The sequence below is a fragment of the Suricata suricatta genome, chromosome 7, assembly GCF_006229205.1.
Source record: "Suricata suricatta isolate VVHF042 chromosome 7, meerkat_22Aug2017_6uvM2_HiC, whole genome shotgun sequence".
Lineage (NCBI taxonomy): Eukaryota > Metazoa > Chordata > Mammalia > Carnivora > Herpestidae > Suricata > Suricata suricatta.
In genome coordinates this window covers 15,773,592-15,789,302 of record NC_043706.1, presented here as the reverse complement: position 1 = coordinate 15,789,302, position 15,711 = coordinate 15,773,592, and the positions used below count along the sequence as shown (strand labels likewise).

Below are 15,711 nucleotides of genomic sequence, written 5' to 3'. Positions count from 1 at the left end.
TTGAGAGACTATTGAATACTGAAAATGAACTGAGGGTTGAAGGGGAAGGGGGGGGAAGAGGTGGTGGTGATGGAGGAGGGCACTTGTGGGGAAGAGCACTGGGTGTTGTATGGAAACCAATTTGACAATAAACTATTAAAAAAATAAATAAAATAAAATATTCTTTTTTTCTAGCAAAAATAAATAAATAAATAAAGACCACTCAGCTTCCCACCCTTTTTTAAATTTATATAATGTTCTATACAAACATTTTAAATGGCTGCATAGTCTTTATCATTGTAGATAATTCTACAACCTGGTATAATGTTTTTCAGTGATGTCACTTTTAACATCAGTGTTCTGTGTGTATTAGCAGATATAAATAAATAGAGAGCTATGAATCCAATAATATATACACACATTGGCAGAACAGATATATACAAATAAATAAAAGCCTCTCAACTATTTGTAAATCAAATGCTCAGCAACCTCATTTTATGACTAAATAAATGAGTCAAAAACCAAAAAGAGAGGGGCACCTGGGTGGCTCAGTCAGTTAAGCTTCCAACTCTTGGTTTTGTCTTGGGTCATGATCTCACAGTTTTGTGAGTTCGAGCCCCACATCAGCCTCTGTGCTGACAGTGCAGAGCCTGGACGGGATTCTCTCTTTTTCTCTCTGTCTCTCTCTCCCTCCCCATCCCCCACCTCTGTCTCTCCTTCTATCTCCTTCTCTGCTCACACTGTCCCTGTCTCTTTCAAAATAAATAAACTTTAACAAAAAAAAAAAAAAAGAAGAAGAAGAAAACAAACCACAAAGATTTTTCAGTAGCCATACTGGATGACACAAAGCTGATGAATCTTCATTATATTAAGCACTTTGCAGTTCTCATTGAGAATCTATTAGTCTTATTTATATGCAATTCTAACACACTTGGTTATTGGTATTGGTATTAGTATTGATATTGATATTAATAATGGCTAGGATCTATTGGCCTGGAGAGAAGCAGTGAAAATGATTAAAACGACCATAGGACATCAATGAAAGCAATCTGAGACCATCTAGTGAAAGAGAAAAAAATTACAAAGTACATCCCAAGATATTTCCGTGGTCTGGTAGGAAGCTATTTAAAAAGTGCTACTTTATATTCAGGAGACTGTATTTCTGAGGGCGAGGAAATACCTAATACATTTGGAGGTATTTCCATCCAAATTTGCTTTACAAAAACCTAAAGTGAGAGTTTGAAGGAGCAAAACAACATTCCTCAAAATTTACATCTTTAAAACAATTTCTTCCTCCTTGGGGCATCTGGGTGGCTCAGTTGGTTAAGGGTCTGACCTTGGCTCAGGTCATGATCTTGCAGTTCATGAATCTGAGCCCCACGTCAGGCTCTGCTGACAGCCCAGAGCCTGGAGCCTGCTTCCGATTCTGTGTCTCCCTCTCTCTCTGCCTCTCCTGTTCACACTTTGTCTCTCAAAAATAAATAAGCATTAAAAATTTTAAAGAAAACAACTTATTCCTCAATGATACCATTTCACTGAGGTTTTAAAAGTATTTGTAATTTCCTATGTATTGTTTTTTATTTCGATTCTGATAGACCTCCTTATCCTGACGTGGTCCGGGGAATATTTCCTGGAATAACAGCCGATCACTGGGTGATGCTAGTATATATACATTGTAATATATATACGTTACATACGTAAGGAAGAACAATATACTAAATGAGCCATAATAACTGTTACCCTTGCAAGAGTGCACCTGCATTTTCATGAATCCACTCATGACTTCAGGCTGGACCAATGACATATATTGGTTATAAACAGAGTAGAGTTAACCCACCACATGGAGATCAGGCCTGTGTGTCCACATCTTGACCTTTACCATAGAAATAATCACCCAGTGATTTCCAGTGATGGAGGATCAAGCCATGTCCATTTTTTCTATTTATGGTCATACCAATATACATATATGTACACACACATATTTTTTAAATGCTAGATTTTACATCGACACAAATATACAAAAGGTCAATTTGTCGTTTTTCTTGCCTTTTACTGTCGTCTTTCCCCCAAGCTCTCTTAGGCTCTTTTGGACTAAATCAAGGCACCAATTCATTTCTATTAAAAATCTGATACAACTGGTGGAGATGTGGGACGCTGGGGTGGCTCAGTCAGTTAAGCGTCCGGCTTCGGCTCAGGTTGTGATCTCATGGTTCATGGGTTTGAGCCTCGCGTCGGGCTCTGTGCTGACAGGCAGCTCAGACCCTGGAGCCTGTCTTCAGATTCTGTATCTCCCTTTCTCTCTGACCCTCCCCTGCTTGCACTGTCTCTCAAAAAACAAATTTAAAAAAAAAAAGAAACATAAAAAAATAACTGGTGGAGATGTTTATTTGGAAATTGTGTAGTAGTTCATTTAGAAAGGAGGGTGGTAGTGGAGTTTGATAAAAAGGTTTCTCAAGGCAATTGGTTTGCAACATGCCTAGGGATTAGCTCACTGTAAATGACATTTAGTAGCTTCTGCTCCACATCCTGATAAACATTTCAGAGCACTTTGAAAACAAGGCATAGAAACTTGAGCAGACATGAGGAAAATAGCTACATTTCTAGTTCTGAACTTACTTTCAAATGGCTTTCTGCTCTCAGACAACACTAAATAATTTCCCCTGAGAAAGAAATCCACCTCAATTTAAAGGAAGCCAATCTTTCTTTTCTCTTCTCTTTTTCTTCTTTCCTTCCTTCTTTCTTTTCTTTTCTTTCCTTTTTGTTTCCTTTCTTTCTTTTTTCTTTCTTTCTTTCTTTCTCTTACAGAAAATGCTATAAGTTTTTGGATTAATGGCTGAAAAATCAAAAGACATTCATTAGAACGACCAAAATGTCAAGGAAATGGAGATCTTTTTTTTTTTTTGCATTTCTCAAAGCACATTTAATCTGACCACCTCTGATTATCACTGATTATTCCATCTAGGATTTCAAAGACAGGCAGTATTCTTCCCTGCTCCAACTCAAATTACTTTGCAGGTGGTGCTTTGTTCTTTCCGCACAATGCAACGCCCTAAAAAGGTTGAGGTAGCTGCCACTTCTCCCCAGCAGGAAGTCCCCGGGTGCGCAGTAAGGAGACTGCTGAGTTAGACACTGTGGTTTCGCAGGTTATGAGCAATCCCAGAAGATCCCTGGGAGTGTGTGAGAGAACCAACTCACACCTTCCTTGGAGTTCTGGAAGACTTGGCAACAGAGCCACCGTGGCAGGCTCTTAGGCTTTGTGTGGCAGGGGACCACGCAGATGCACATCAGCCAGATCAACAGGCCCCTCCCTGTGTGATGCACCTGCTCGGAAGGGGGGCCGCCCTGAGTCGGGGGAGTGGGATGGGGAGGATGAGGTGAGGTCTGCGGTCCTTTGCAGAGAGAGCCTGAGGGCAAATCCGTTAATAAGTCAGATCTGAAGAGAAAATGTAACTGACAGCACCTGTCACTGCAGCAGCCAATGGCCTGTGAGCGTGCCGGAGAGGTAGTCTGCAGGGCTGATGCGTAGGGAGAGGCCAGGATGCCGCGTGAGCAGGAAGGACAAGAACCAGTGGGTTTTGAGACTTGGCTGTTGCCATGACTCTGTGCTGGAGGGGGAGGCCTGGGAGAGCTCAGGTTCCCCCAGCCGTGACACCAAGAGTTGGGCTCATAAGTATCGTGTTCTGTGCCCTATTGAATGGCTTCCATGTCCTCAGATAATCAGACAATAATGGTGAAAAAGTCTTCCCTCTGTCCCCAGGATTCCTCTGAATACTTGAAATACAAAACACAAGTGTGCAATGCTTGGCCCCAACATTATGTAAGAGGTTTTGGCTTCCAGAAAACAAAAGTACCTTTATTCTGATTGAATGTGTAGACTGCTTAGTCACTGAGATTTCCCTAGTAACTTTGTTCTATAAAAATCAGTGCCTGCTTCTTTCTCCAGGATGGGCTTTGAGATCTAGGGAGTCCCCTGTCTTCTGTGTCCCTTGTCCCAGCAGGCCACAGGTTTTGACTGTCAAGACTAGAATTGGCAGTGTTGAGGATTCATTTTTTCCTTTTGCTTCAGTCAAATTTTACTTCCTCGTCTCTACTCCCCCTTTTTAAAAAAATCCTTTTAATGTTTATTTATTCTTGAGAGAGAGTGACAGAGCATGAACACAGGAGGGGCAGAGAGAGAGGGAGACATAGAATCCGAAGCAGACTCCAGGCTCTGAGCTGTCAGCACAGAGCCCGACGTGGGGCTCGAACTCATGAATTGTCAGGTCATGGCCTGAGCCGAAGTTGGATGCTTAACCAACTGAGCTACCCAGGTGCCCCTCTTACTTCCCCTTCTTAATACCATGCCTACCCCATTCTGCATCTCCTTCCTCCTTCTCAACTTCTAGGAAACATCTAGAATACCAATGGTTGCTGCTGCCCTAGCCTGATACCTACTTCTCCTTCTCTACATTCACTGCAGCTACTGCTAATAGATGCTTATGCTTTTTCCCACCAAGTTCAGATACAGGTGTAAAATCCTTCCCAACCTGTGCTCTCGGGAGCCACCATTGATAAATCAATGTGATAAAATAGATTTGCCATTCCTCCCATAAGACATTGCCTGGAAAAGGGAAATTTACTCTGTCATTTGTCCCCCGTTAGCAGAAAATCTCTTCCTATCTCTGTCGGATCTCCTAGGGACCTGGGACCTCATTCACTATTTGTATCTGTTTCCATCAGCTGCTATAACAAAGTACCAAAAACTGAATGACTTAGAACAATAGAAACGTACTGCCTCCCAGTTCTGGAGGCTAGCAGTCTGAGATCATGCTGTCAGCAGGATCATGATCTCCCTGGCATCTGTAGGGGGGATGGGGGGGTCCTTCCTTGTCTCTTTCAGTTACTGGTGTTTCCCAGAAATCCTTGGCATTCCCTGGCCTGTAGGGAGGTACATCACTCCAATCACATGGTGGTCTTTCCCCTGTGCGTCTTCATATCACCTTCCCTCTGTACCTGTCTGTGGCACAATTCTACCTTCTTATAAGGAAACCAGTCACGTCACAGGATTAGGATGTGTCCTAATAGTTATGTTTTAAATTCCTTAAATCTGCAAAAATCCTATTTTCAAAGTCACATTCTGAGGCGCTGGAGTTTAGAATTTCAACTTATCTGTTTGGGGGGGGGGCATAATCAAGCCCACAACAGTATTCTGATGTCCTGTTTCAAGAAATCCATAGAGTGGTGCACCTGGGTGGCTCAGTCAGTTAAGCGGCCAACTTCAGCTCAGGTCATGATCTTGCAGTGCATGAGTTGGAGCCCCGCATCGGGCTCACTGCTGTCAGCCCAAAGCCTGCTTTGATCCTCTGTCCTCCTCTCTCTCCCGTGCCCTGCCCCTCTCTCTCTCAAAAATAAATAAACATTTTTTAAAATTTTTAAAAATTCATATAGTATAATTTTTTCCAATTTTATGAAAGTCTATGTGCTCGCACTTCTAAAACATTCTACCTTACCCAGATTCCACAAAGTGGATGTGATCATTCCACATACATAGGCAGTAGATGCATGTAAGCATGCCCATGGATGGATTGACCAATGAAACTATTCGTGTACCAGGGAAGTGGGTGCCAGGCAAAAGATGCAAAGAGTGGAAGATTAGCTTTGGATTTTCTATAGCCTACATCAAGAAATGCTTAGGAGATGATACATAGATGTGGGTTTAAATAGTAATCTAGGACATTAGTAAGGTAACACAGGGAAACGCAGTACCTTTGGGAGTAGTGGTGGATTGTAATGGCATTAGAAGATGCGAATGCAGGAAATCCAAGAATACGCAAATCTTGCAATTACTCAGTGCCCTACAAGTTTCCTGAAGAAGACAGGATACAAGTAATAACAATCCAATGCAATAAAAGTACCATATTATCATTAATTACACACATACCCAATAACTCATAATACAGAGCAGTGGTAAAACCAAGCTGAACACAGGATCTAGCCCCTGAGTAATACTACATACTTCATGTAGCTCTACTTTGATTTTCCAAATCACCTTAATAATCTGACAGATTCCACATACTTATTTTAAAGCATTTTGAACTTTTTCTCATATAGTTTATTGTCAAGTTGGTTTCCATATAATACCCAGTGCTCTTCCCCACAAGTGCCCTCCTCTGTGCCCATCACTCCCTGTGGGGAGCTGCCAGAAGAAAGACACGTGCCTTGACCTGCAAGATCAGCCACCCGCACAGCTGAGCTGCGTTATCACTCCCAGCACAGCAAGAGCTGCATTATCACCTTCAGCCGAGGCCTTCTTGTTTACCTCCCAAGCCTTTCTTGTTAGCCTCTTAGCGGCAGAGTGCTGACGCTGCAGTCCCCGCCCTTGTTTCCTAGCAACTAACTCACGTCAACTGCCCGCCTTCTACCCTTTATAAGACATGCGTGGTCTCTCAAAAAAGCAGCAGAGTGGCTTGATCAGAAAGGCTGCCTGGCTTCCACTCTCTGTGCTCCCTACCCTACTCTCACTCCCTCTCTCGGGACCCATGTTGACTGACCCCTCGGGCCAAAACAACTCCCCCCTTCCCCTTTCTCCCTCCCCCTTCAGGCCTCCGTTCATTTTCAATATTCAAGAGTCTCATGATTTGCCTTCCTCCCTCTCCCTGACTCTTTTTCCCCCTTCCCCTCTCCATGGTCCCCTGTTAGGTTTCTCCTGTTAGACCTATGAGTGAAAACATGGTATCTGTCCTTCTCCACCTGACTTATTTCACTTAGCATGACACCCCAAATTGGGTCTGCACTGACAGTGCAGAGCCTGCTTGGGATACTCTCTCTCCTTCTCTCTCAGCTTCTCCCCTGCTCGCACTCTTTATCTCTCTCTAAAAAAATAAGTAAACGAAAAAAATTTTTTTCAAAGACCTCAATGTCATAGGAAATTTAATTTTTTTTTGAGGTAAGGGAAGTGGAGGGGGCAGAAAATAACAAAATATTACTCTAATCAATTCTATTAATTTAAAAAAATTTTTAATGTTTATTTATTTTTAGAGAGAGAGAGAGAGAGCAAGCGAGCAGGGGAGGGGCAGAGAGAGAGGAAGACCCAGAATCCAAAGCAGATTCCAGGCTCTGAGCTGTCAGCACAGAGCCCGATGCAGGGCTCAAACTCATTAACCTGAGATCATGACCTGAGCCGAAGTCAGATGCTGAACTGATGATGGACCCACCCAGGAGCCCCTCATCAATTCCTTTAAAACAGAACCATCAATAGCAGAATTACCCACTTCTCCAAAGAGCTGCCAAGCACGAGGGTCCTCCAAAGCTCACTTAGTTTGTTGTGGAAATGTATATGTTTCTTTTTTATTTCATTGCCTCAGATTTAGGATAGTAGGCCAGGCTAATAGGATGTATTTTTGGTTGACCTGCTTGTCTCAAATGATATTTGCACCTTGTTAGCATTTTCCTTGTTTCTATCAAACCCTGATAGAATGCTTCATTGTATACATACGCAAGTGTCACTGTGTGATGGATGGCTTTTGTCCAGGGACTATTTTTTTGAAATTTGGCTCCAAATCTGAAAATGACACGAGAACAATCTGACGTGAAAATGAATGGGAATACAAGTTCAGAATTTATCACTTTGGTTACTTCCTGGCAGAGTGGCTTACAATGAATTCCTGATTTCTGTTCATTCCGTAGCCATACAACCCAGAGCACAGTAAACCTTAAAATTAATAGTCACAATCAAAAGCTGCTAAACTAGAATAAGAGCATGATGACCAAAGGCAATATATATATTTTGGTGATGATGGCTTGAAGAGCGGCTACCGGTGGGAAGCTCAACTAATCTGAATTCAACCACTGCCTATCTTCTCGGGTCCCCAGGGGAGCATAATTGTTTCATCTCTTCAGCTCACTAAGTCACTGTCTATTTCTGTTTAATTCCAAAAATTTGCCCTTTCTTGAATTATCTAAAAGATAACTACAGAACAAATGCACAAATCACAAATCTTCCTTTGTGATCAATCAAATATACAAGAGCCCTGTGGTTACAGAGAACCCCACTTCCTGCTGCAGTTTCATCACCAGGACTGATTATCAAGATCCTGAGGTCTTCCCACTTTGGCTACTTTGCCTCTACCAATTCTTGGAAGCCCCGGGGCAGGGAAAGGGTGTTGGCTTCAGAAACAAACAAGCCCAGGAGCACCTGTAGCTTTCTCGTCTTTGCTAAGGACGAGAGACAGAGCCATGGCACCCAGGAAAGGATCCTGTGATCTTCGTGAAATCTCAGAACCGTTCTCAGCCTATGTAAATGGAAGCCTCCTCATGTTTATTCTCTGCTGAACTAGGGATGACTCTCTGTGTGGAATATTGTGTTTCAAACAGACTCAAGTCGTCAACTGAGAAAAGTATAATGCATAATCCCCAAACACAGATTGCCTGGAGAGCAATCTCCCATTCTCAGTAAGCAGCTCTGTTATGAAGTAGATCAAATGCTGACTTTATTCACAGGATGCTTGTATTTATTTTTCCTATTTGCTACTTCCTGCCTGTGGGCCACAATCTAGTGGGAATTCATTGCTTAGATAAAAATTAGGTCAAGTGTTATCTTAAGAAAATATCTATAAATTACACTTACAGCACTTAAAACCCATAGCTGCATGCTCATTAAAAAAATACTAACATTTTCCTAGGCAGAAATAGTCCTCAACTGGTGATAAAAATAATCATGCTGAATCAGCTAACAATATGAGTTTGTGGTATGGGGTTTTTTTTAATATCACCAAAGCCTTAGGCGATATCATGTAGCCTTTTACCAGATTTAATGCCTCTCAGGACTGGTTATAATTCCCTTGCTCTTAAGGTTATAATTCCCTTGCTCATCTTAAGATGAGATTCAATCACCTGCTTCAGCTAAAGTCTACGGACACAAAATAAGTGATTTGTATTTACAAGATCTGAGCATAAGTTCCAAATTCACCACTTAACTCACTGCCATCTTGGTCAGGCCATTTGAATCATTCAACAGACAAGAATTGAATGCTTCTTACATGCCAGCCCTTATTCTAGGCATTTGGGAAGCCAAGATTGGCAGAGATAGCCTGATCTCAGAGACATGTATGCAATATAAGAGTTAAAATAATGGAGGTTATGAAAGTTGGCATGGAAGGTATACAATCAGTTTGGGGAAAGACTGGGGAGACCTTTTTAAGGGGACTTTACAAGGTGACAGGAATATTGATGACTTCTCTAAGAGTCTGCATGTCACCTTTCTCTTTACAGAAGTTCTCTTTGGTCAGGGTCCCACTGCCCATGAAGGTTGGGGAGGCCAACACACATTGATCATACTGTGAGAAAGTGGAAGAATATATATCATATAACCATTTCATTGGGGTGTCGGGGTGGCTCAGTCAGTTGAGCTCCAACTTTGGCTCAGATCATGATCTCATGGTTTGTGAGTTCAAGACCCATGTTGGGCTCTGTGCTGACTGTGGAAACTGCTTTGAATTCTCTCTCTCTCTCTCTCTCTCTCTCTCTCTCTCTCTATCTCCTCTCTCTCTCTCTCTCTCTCTCCCTCTCCCTCTGCTTCCTTTCCTCACTTGAGCTCCCTCTCTCTTTTTCTCAAAAATAAATAAATAAACATTAAAAAATTCATTAATTTACGGGGAAATATATAACTTCCCAGGGGACTGGATAATCACAACTGAAGCCTTAATTTCTCATCTGTTGAGATGGCAATAATGATAGTATCAATACATTCCTTAGATATTTTATACCTGTGTGACTAAGTTTGGAGATCAAAGTTTAGCCATCAAAATATCTACCATTCATCGAGTGTTGAAACCATTGAGCGCTAAGTGCTTTACATGGATTCTTCTATGGGGTCCTTCCTCAGTGTCGAGTTGTAACTATTAGTATGACAGCTTTATAAAGGAGGAAACTGAGGTTCAGAGAACCTGAATAACTCACTCAAGATCACACAACCAATAAGCCTCACAGCCAACTCTTGAAACTGGCTGATTCTAAAACCTGTGATGTGAGACACCAAGTATACAATTTCCTATAAAATAATAAAAACGTATCTGTAAGAATTTTAGTAGCTTCAGACACCTTTACAAGAAGGAGTTGATTAGATGTGGCAAGGAACAAGAGGTAGCTAATGAGCATAATTGCTGGTTTTAGATGCTACCATCACACGTTACTGGCTCTTTTTTTTTTTTTACCACCTACACGTACTTTTTTGCCTTTTGAAATACACAGCACTTGCTCTATAACCATGAAGGAACTGTCCCAAGCCTTCTCTGTATCACTGAATGATATTTACAAGCAGTATATGCATTATAGCATATGCATTACAAATATAGTAATTTATAGTTTTTCCTTCCTGTTCTATACACGTTGGTTAAGTCTTTGCATAGCTTGTATATTTCAAGTATATTTCACAAATTCAGTATATCATGGGTGTGTACTAAATGATATGTGAAAACGATGCTGTGGTGGATTTTATGTAAACAGAAGTCCAGAAGCATTGAGAGAAGATTACAATCCAGGGGTTTGGGATGGTGTTTTTCAGATTTTTTTTCACAGCGTGTGGGCAGAGTTCTGTCTTAGGGAACAGGGCTATGAATTATGCCATCAGCCAAAGAGCCTGCTTGCCTTATGAGTGCTGAGTGAACTCTCTTCTTGCTCATGTACAGTGCCTCATTACCCATATCTTTGTACCCTTGCCCAGAACCCATGTGTTCACCACCGTTAACTAACATGGACTCTTAATACATAAGGACAACAGATGTTAATTCCAAATGCACAAGAAATTCTCCAGAGAGAACCCTTTAAATGTTGCTGGTATTATTAGACACGAGGCTTTGAGGGCTAGGAGGCTCCAGCATCAGCAAGGCACCACTGGGTTTTCCATAAAAATTCTTAACCATGGGTTCAAAATGGAATCTTAAGTGTACCATTGTTCCGAGGCTATGATGTAAGGATTGCTTGTCCATTACAAGGTTAATCGCTGGTGTATTACTGAAACTGTACCACTTTTGTTGGGCAAGACAGGCAACACTATAAAGTAGATTTACAGTTTTAGACCACTTTCAGAATGTCGTTAGCCTGAACATGTGGTCCACAGACAGGATGCCATTGCAGGGCTGTGCCTTTCTTCCCCAAACATTGCACACACTCTTGATATGCTGGTGACTGAAAACTATTTCCTCAATAAATCAGAAACGAATTTCCAAAATGTAAACATTTTTGTTTGTGTAGGCATTTAAAAATAAAGACAGCGGACACACTCCCATCTCATGTTGAATGTCTTGAGCTTTTAGGGACTTGCCTGTTAGGAAAATGTCACGTTTCCAATTTCTTGAAAGAATGGTCCCATGAAGAGGCTGAACAATGGTCACCCAACACTCCTGTTCAGAAGATGAAACGCAGTGTGTGTTAGGATCCACCAATCTGGATCTCATTTAGACTGCACGCAGGTCCAGTGAAACAAACATATGCAAACAATAACAGCAACACCCAGTCTTTCTTAGGCTAGGACAGCTAATACACAAACCTCAGTGTGAAACACATATGTTAGCTATGTGTTCTAATGAAATTAATATTGAGTTGAAGACACTGAGAAGCTGAGCAAACACTTCGCCCAGTGACTTCCCATCACTGCACTGTTCTAGACAAACAGGTGATCAGCTGTTAAAGGAATATGTCTACTGGAAGAACATAGGAGCTCTGCACTGTATGCAGAGGAATGACAGTCCCCTTTGATTTGCTTACATCAGCTGTGACAGTGCAGTTTACACAAGTTTTTCTTCTTGGTAGTTTTCTTCACCTTCTCTTTAAAGCCATACTCTCCAGTGTACAAATAATAAGTGTGAGATTCTAACCTCATCATTTCTGGCAAGCTAGAAATCAGCTGCACATTTTGAGCATAGCCCCAACCTGGCCCTATGCCATGATAGCTACTGTTTTATTACATCAGGTTTAATTAACACTTGAGATAAATTGGATGGTATGTACACACAAACACATGCTTATATGTATGTTTGTAAATGATACATGAATGTGTATATATATACATATTATGTAATACAGATATAAACATATGTGTATGTAAATATACACGAGTGTGTACATATATCTACCTTTCATAAACTGTATACATATATACATAGTACTTTGCACATACAAATATATTACATATATATATTTGTGTAGGTAACATACACTACTATACACTACACTACATTATAATAGAGTATATAATACGTATAATTGCATATATGTCAAGTGTTGTATCAAGAATTAATTATATGTTGGTGGAGGTAAAAACAAGAGGAATCCACAGATCGATCAGATATATTGTGTGTTTTTAAAGAAGCTTGGGACACCTGGATGGTGCTCAGCTCAGGTCATGATCTCACATCTCATGGGTTTGAGCCCTGTGTAGGGCCCTGTGCTGACAGCTCAGAGCCTGGAACCTGCTTTAGTATCTGTGTTTGCCTCTCTTTGCCCCTCCCATGCTCACATTCTCTCTCTGTCTCTCTCTCTCTCAAAAATAAATAAACATTAAAAAAAATTTTTGAAGTTCATATTGTAGTAGGAGAGACCAACAGGAATGGCAATATAATAGAAGGGTGTGAAGGAAAGATAGGAGGCAGATGAAGGAGCAAGGCCAGCGTATGGGCTGAGTAGAAAAAGGCCACTCAGGATTCAGATGAAAACACCAGCGTTGGGGCGCAGGCAGAACAGCGTGGTCTTGAGCACTGAGCATCCTACTGACACATCAGAGAGAAATAACACGGTCAGAGTCACGGCCAGGTCAGCTGGAAAGCACTAGAACTGGGGAACTGTGAGGAAAGAGGAAATGCATCTCCGCTGTCCTTATCAGGGTCACCAGCACAGGTGGAGTCATGGTACTTATCACAGTGGTGCTCTGTGATAAAAGCTGCATCTCACTCCCCTTCAAGCCCAAGACAGGAGGAGAGTGGTCAGTGATCTTATCATCACTCCCTCAGCAGCTGAGAAGGCCAGCAGTGTCTAGGCCAAAGTTCCGCAGTATCGTCACACACCACAGGGTCATGACGCACCCTGTGGGGCTGAGAACAAGGAAGAAAGGAAATTGAGGGGCGCCTGGGTGGTCCAGTCAGTTAAGCGTCTGACTTCGGCTCAGGTCATGATCTCATGTTCGTGGGTTCAAGCCCCACATGGGGCTCTGTGCTGACAGCTCAGCCTGGAGCCTGCTTTAGATTCTGTATCTCCCTCTCTTTCTGCCCCTCCCCCTCTCATGCTCTGTGTCTCTCCGTGTCAAAAATAAATAAAACATATCTATGTGTGTATATATATAAATATATATTGAGAGAGAGAGAGAGAGAGAAAGGAAATGGAAAAGGTTCCACTTTGCTTCTTTGCTTCATATGTTGATGTGTCTAGACAACTGAGGGACTTTAGAGACCAAGAGTATCTCTGTGTGCTTTCCATAGCAATTAATCAGAGCAAGCCAGGTTATTAATTATCCCACACCATGTCTAGCAGTGGCCAAGGAGACCTGTGTGTAGCCAGAACACCTGTGTTGCAGTGGACAGAACAGTGGTGGACACCATGTTCCACCCTCACACTACCCCTTACCAGCTGTGTCCTAGAGCAAGGCATTTCAGCTCCCAGAACCCCAATTTTTTCACCATTAAATGGGGACTCTCAGTAATCCATAAAAAGCTTCGTGAACTCTAAGGTTTGATCACTGTCAGCATCATTTACTAAGCAACAGTGCAGATAGGTAAGTTATGAAAGTGGAATCTTTACGATATGCATCAGTCACTTCAGGCTGCTGTAACAAAATACCACTGACTGGGGGGCTTAAACAACAGACATGTATTTCTCACATTTCTGGATGCTGGGAAGTCCAAGATCAAGGTGCATGCAGGTTTGGTTCCTAGTGAGGGCTCTCTTCTTGGCTTGTAGAAGACTATCTTTTTGCTGTATCCTCGCATGATGGATAAAGAGAGATCTCTGGTCTTTCCTGTACGTAGAAGGCACTAAGCCCATCATAATGGTCTCACCTTCATGATCTCATCTAAACCTGATTACCTCCTATAGCCCCCACCCAAATACCATCACAATGGGGGTTAAGATTTAAACATATGAATTTTGGAGGGACACAAATATTCAGTCCCTACCACTGTATTGAGACAAACTATTGTTTTATTAACCCAAAAGAAGAAAAGGTCATGCCCAGAGATTATTAAATGTCTGGAAAGAGTTCTCCCCATTTGAATGCCAAGAGCCCCAGGCAGGATCACACCATAGAAGGACAGCGTGGCAGGGCACCCCTAGGAGATAAGTGTGTCTTTTACATTATGTTTAGGAAGTCAGGTTTAAATAATCACTAAGATGATCATTGACTTGGTGCTTACCTTCTTCGTAAGATGTATTTGTTATGTTTCCCCAGCTTTTAAAGTAGTAAAATATCATTGATGTGATGGTAAAATAAATGCAAAGCTCAGCTGACTCTGAAAAATTGCAGGAACAACCAAGTTCTCCCTGGCAGTTCAGGGAAGGCTGGTTTGGTAGCAATTCAGGACACATGAGATTCACTTGTGAGCAATTTTAGGCATGGTAAGTGAGGAGCAGAATGGCTACCTAGCATTGTTTGACTTTCTTGCATGATACTAGGTGTCATAAATCTGGTACTATAGAAAATATTTTTTGTTGGTGGTGATATCCAAGATTCTTAGTTGCCTGTCTTTGACACAGAGTAGCAATACAAAAGGTAAACTCAACACCTAAATTCTTTGGGTGTCTTATTAATCCCTGAGTGTCCATCACAAGTAAGGAAGATAGGGTGTAGGTACATCAATTCAGTGTTTCTCAAACTTTTGCTGCATGTATGAGAGGAGTTATCGGAAGGAGTCATCCAAATACAGGTTCCTGAATCCCATCCCCAGAGTATCTGATTCTCTTGGTCTGGGGTGGAACCTGAGAATTTGCCCTACATGCTCCCAGATGACTTCAATGCTGCTGGTTCAAAAGGATGCTGTTCTTTCAAACTGCATGTAATTAGGAAAGCAATTACATCTCAACCCTGAGTCTTAACTTCTAGGACATAGCTCCTTCAACTAATCTGTCCTTTTGAAAAGATCAGATGAAAACTCAGGAGACAGACACAAAGATCTCCACAGACTAGCATGTAAGACTTGGTTTCCACTACAAGTTTCCTAAGTAGCTTAAAGGATTTCAGATTAGATTTCTGTTGACCAGCATTTTATAATCAATGGCCTTCTTTGTCCTTGATTTCCTGCTATGTGTCATTGAGTGAATATTCTTCATCTCTATCTGCACAACTGAGTTTGGTGTGTTAGTGTTACCTAGGGGTAGTCAAGAGCAGGAAGTAGGGGGAGAACAAGTAGAAGGTCAGGGAAACAATGCAGTTCAGTTTGACTAGGTACTGCCCAGCTTTTAAAATGGAAAGTTCCTATTAAGAAGAGATGTTGTATTTTGTCAAATGCTTGTTCAGAATCTATCGACAGGATCATATGATTTTTTTCTTTTGTTTTGTTGATGTGGTGTATCACATTTATGGATTTGCGAATGTTGAACCAGCCTTGTAGCCCAGGAATAAATCCCACTTGATCATAATGGATAATACTTTTTATATGCTGTTGAATTTGATTTGCTAGTATCTTGTTGAGTATTTTTGCATCTGTATTCATTAAGGATATTGGCCTGTAGTTCTCTTTTTTCATTGGGTCTCTGCCTGGCTTAGGAATC

The 15,711-nt window shown here is 41.6% G+C and overlaps 1 protein-coding gene and 1 long non-coding RNA gene across 3 annotated transcripts in view; one reads left to right on the top strand and one right to left on the bottom strand.

Annotated features, from left to right (window-relative positions):
• PHACTR1 (phosphatase and actin regulator 1) overlaps nucleotides 1–15,711 on the top strand; it is a 575,867-nt gene that overhangs the window by 141,811 nt on the left and 418,345 nt on the right. The gene's annotated exons all lie outside the window — the stretch shown is intronic.
• Nucleotides 2,378–7,488, bottom strand: LOC115296925. The gene is made up of 3 exons (XR_003911146.1): nucleotides 7,454–7,488; nucleotides 5,725–5,824; nucleotides 2,378–2,812 (listed from the first exon to the last, which is right to left on the bottom strand). It is a non-coding gene; the product is annotated as an uncharacterized LOC115296925 (long non-coding RNA).